General features: G+C 48.4%; 1 long non-coding RNA gene across 1 annotated transcript; it reads left to right on the top strand.

Annotated features, from left to right (window-relative positions):
* Nucleotides 1-1,558: 1,558 nt before the first annotated feature.
* Nucleotides 1,559-4,282, top strand: LOC106896128. The gene is made up of 6 exons (XR_001413590.1): nucleotides 1,559-1,694; nucleotides 2,528-2,591; nucleotides 2,973-3,126; nucleotides 3,633-3,719; nucleotides 3,833-3,946; nucleotides 4,142-4,282. It is a non-coding gene; the product is annotated as an uncharacterized LOC106896128 (long non-coding RNA).
* Nucleotides 4,283-4,332: the final 50 nt, after the last annotated feature.

Here is a 4,332-nt window from a genome sequence, read left to right as displayed (position 1 = left end):
AATTTAAAGCAGGCAGACATTCCTTATTAAAGGTCAAAGAATACCTGAGCCTAAAGAGAAACTGATGGTGATTTTTGTTACCAAAACCTGTACATTTCCATACCCTGATGTCCTAGAAGAGGATGATCTGTTTGGGATTATTTTAGTGTTTTGAAAGTAAAGGCCAAGGATTTATCTCACTGCTGTGGAAGAAATTAAGTTCCTACCATCCAAACCTGGTACCAAAGAATAATTTCACAGAATCATAGAATCGTCTAGGTTGGAAGGGACCTTAAAGATCATCTAGTCCAACCATCAACCTAACTCTGACAAAAAAGAAGTAAGAAATAAGCAATAAAAAAATCACTAAACCATATTCCTGAGGACCATGTCAACCCGTCTTTTGAACACCTCCAGGGATGGTGCCTCAACCACTTCCCTGGGCAGCCCATTCCAACGCTGCATAACCCTTTGCATGAAGAAATGTTTCCTAATATCCAATCTAAACCTCCCCTGGCACAACTTGAGACCATTTCCCCTTGTCCTATCTCCTGTGACTTGGGAGACGAGACCGACCCCCGCTTCTCTACACCCCCCCTTCAGGTAGTTATAGGGCGTGAGAAGGTCTCCCCTCAGCCTCCTCTTCTTCAGACTGAACACCCCCAGCTCCCTCAGCCTCTCCTCATAAGACTTACTCTCCAGACCCCTCACCAGCTTCGTTGCCCTTCTCTGAACCCGCTCAAGCGCCTCAAGGTCTTTTTTGTGGGAAGGGGCCCAAAACTGGACACAGTACTCGAGGTGAGGCCTCACCAGTGCCCAGTTCAGGGGGATGGTCACCTCTCGGGTCCTATTCCCCACGCTGTTCCTGACACAGGCCAGGATGCTGGTGGCCTTCTTGGCCGCCTGGGCACACTGCTGGCTCCTGTTCAGCCCACAGTCGACCAACACGCCCAGGTAAATTTCCACCCGGGGAAGGTTTTAAGCAAAGATACCTTACTAAGTGCTCTCCACAGCTGTGAGTATCATCACCCAGCGTGAGGAACAGGCCCAGCCCCAACTCAAACCTGGGTTTTCCCAATTCTGCCCATCCCCGCTCTGATGTGGGGCACCTGCAGCTGGAGGGGGGGCACGGGGCCTCTTCCCTTCCACCGCCTGCCAACAGCCATTCCCCTGTTGGCACATATACACAGGCTGCAAGGCCTCAGCTTGCCTCTCGGCCTGTGGAAACAGCATCCCCCGCAGTAGCGACAAGCTTGCACTTAGGCGTATCCCGCTGCCAGAGCTGAGGGAGGCACAGCCCGGGCGCTGCAGACGGACGGCGGGGCAGGCCCGGCGGGCCCAGGGCGCCTTCCCGCGGCAGCCGAGGTGCTGCTACCGCTGAAGGAGCAGGCCGCGGCGTCTCGGTAAACACCCCTCCTCGCAGCCCCCTCCCACGGCAAAGCCCAGCCGCCGCCTGAGAGGAAACCTCCCCCGGCGCGGCCCCGCTCTCACTTCCACACCGGAACTACACTTCCCGTCGGGCCTTGCGCCCGCCCTCCCAGAAGGCCGCGCGGCGCCGCGCACTGCCATTGGCTGGATTTGAAAAGCAGCCGCGGCCGTGCCGGTTGCCCCGTGCCGGTTGGGTGGTATCGGTTGGCCGGGGGGACGCGGGACAACGGTGCGGCCTTCACCCGGTGGCGGCGGTCGGGCTCGCCCAGCGCGGCCTGGGCTCTCAGGTAAGCCCGTGCGGGCTGTGGGGCTTTCGCTTGAGGAGGGAAGGAGGCGGTGGTCGCGGCCCGGGGGGTCGCGGAGCCGGGACGCAGGGCGGGCGGCGTTCTTGGCGGGCGGTGCCGAGGCCTCCTCCTATCGCTCCCTCGCCGCTGCCACCGCTTCCGCCCCGTTACGGCGGGTGAGAAGTCACGGGGGGCGTGTATTGGAGATTTCTCTGTACGGGCGTGGGGCCCTGCAAGCTGCGGGTAACGGCAGGCCTGGGCAAAGCCGTGCGGCGGTGTCCACTCAGAACGGGGAACAGCGCACAGCCTCCAGGCAAAAGGCTTCCCTTTGAAAATTTTTAAGTGTAAGGGCTGGTGTGTTATGTTTTATATAAGCTGCCACGTTTGGAGCCTTTTCTACCCTTTCTCTTGCTGCCTGATGGTGCCACAGGCTGTGTGGGTCATGCAGGGTCCCCATCTCCTCGGGTGTCTGCAGCTCCAAACTGTGTGGTCAGGAGGAGCAGTTACAACAACGTACCCCAGTATACAAGTACCTTCTAGTGGCTGCAGCCAGGCGGTATGCCTGTTTACACCAGAAAGTAGTTGTAGTGCTGTCTGACAGCGTGGGGACAGACGGACAGTGTGTATCGTGGGGTTTTCATGCAGTCGGGGGGTCTGAGGGCTGGGTGCCTCTCAATGCTTTCTATTCCAGCTTTGCATACAGAGCTTAACGTACACTTTTTCTTTCTTTCTTAAAAAGGTACACAATGAGAGCATAATCTTGACAAATCACTTCAATATAAGCTTATAATTGGAAGCAACTGTCAGTTATCTAACAACTCTGTTTCCTGTTACAGCCTGATAGGAGTGTTGCAGTGTGACTTTGCTGATGAATAAGACTTCTGGATCCTGACAGCACAGGTAAGTTTCTTTCCTGTAGCAGCTTATTCACAGGTCAGTGTTTGTTTAAGCTGTGATAATATTTCAAGCCAAGTTTTTCATACAGTTGCCTGACAAAAATAAAAGCTGTCGATTAGAAGAAGCAAAAGTAAACGTTGCTGTTTGGTTTGGGCATAGCTTTGCCTCGTTGGCAGCTTGGTGCTCTGTTTAGCTCCATGAAGTTCTTGTCTGCCTCTTACCCTCTAACGGGCTCGATAGGAAGAGTGAGTTGTTAACTGTTTTGACACTTTTGAACACGTTTCAGGTTTTCTGCTGGGGGAAACAAAAATGTCATAATGCCTAAATAGGCAACGCTTCCTCAGCGTTAATAGTTTTAGATAATAGTTTTATTTTATCTTGCAGGATGGAACTTACTGACAATGAGAAATTTCCCAGACCGTCCTATATTGATACTGTTGAACTGCCTCAAAGAAAAGGACCAGTGGATGTGGAAGATATTAAAGCAAATCTCTCTGCTGACTTTTCTTTGCTTTCTTCAAGCTCAGACCCAAGCCGGGTAAAAAAGTTTAATGTTTTCATATTTATTTATTTTTTTTTAATAAGCTTAGTCCATTCATTGTTAATAATCAGAATTTTACAGAGAAGATAAAAAATAGTGTGTTTTTAATTTGGAGGAGATGCATAGGATTAGATGAAGTTGTGTGTCTCTGCACTGATACCTTATTAGGTGCATCTGCGTTCTGTGAATGAGGCCAATTGCCGGTTCAGAGCAGCTTCATCATTGAATTGTTCTGTGGGTTTCATTCTTGATCTCTAGTCGGCCTGCATGTAGTGGATGTATATGTGCTGCAAGATTATTCGCTCTCAAGTTATCACAGAGAACTTCTGCAGGGACCTACGCACTTGTAAATCCTGATGTAGTGAATTATTTCGGTTTCCCATGTCATCAAATGCGTCTGTTTGAAATAGTCCGATGGAAATAAAACTGCCTGAACATGCTAGTAATCAAACAAAGAATCCGCTGAATTTCTAACTTCTTTATTTTTTATTTTTTAATTTAAGAGGAGCAGTTTGGAGCCTAAGGGACACATACAAGTTTGCCTGCGTGTTAGGCCATTTACACCGTTGGAAAGAGAAAATGAATTGCAGGTGTGAAATCTATCTAGTTTTAAAATAAAACAGATGGCGATATTTTTATTTTCCTATAAGCTGAGCTTTTTATGCTCTTTTCATGCCTCATTGCTTGTATTTCCTTTTAATAGGGCTGCGTTTCACTTGAAGATTCAACAAGTGTCATACTGAAGCACCCCAAAACTTCTCTGAGTCGACTGAGTGAAAAAGCTGTTGGACAGATGCAGAAGTTCACTTTTTCACGAGTAAATGATTTGTCTTTAAAAGTTTTTCATTTATTCCTAGAAAAAGTTGTTTAACTTCACTAGTTTGCTTGGTATTAAATGATATTTTTAATCTGTCAGCAGTCTAAGATTAGAAACATACAGAGTTTAAAAGATTATTTAAAAATCTATAATGATTGCTTTACCAAGAAACATCTTCGTTTTGTTTATGCTCAGGTGTTTGGACCTGAAACAACTCAAGAAGAATTTTTTGAAGGTGCCATGAAGCAACCAGTGCAAGATTTCTTAGATGGATACAATCGTCTTATTTTTACATATGGCGTTACAAATGCTGGGAAAACCTACACATTCCAAGGTAGGGAAATTAACTTCCTTTTCCTTTTTTTAAAGTGAGGATTCCTTGTGGC

The sequence above is a fragment of the Calidris pugnax genome, unplaced genomic scaffold (assembly GCF_001431845.1).
Source record: "Calidris pugnax isolate Ruff unplaced genomic scaffold, ASM143184v1 scaffold287, whole genome shotgun sequence".
In the NCBI taxonomy this organism is placed as follows: domain Eukaryota; kingdom Metazoa; phylum Chordata; class Aves; order Charadriiformes; family Scolopacidae; genus Calidris; species Calidris pugnax.
This window is presented reverse-complemented; position numbering and strand designations above follow the sequence as displayed.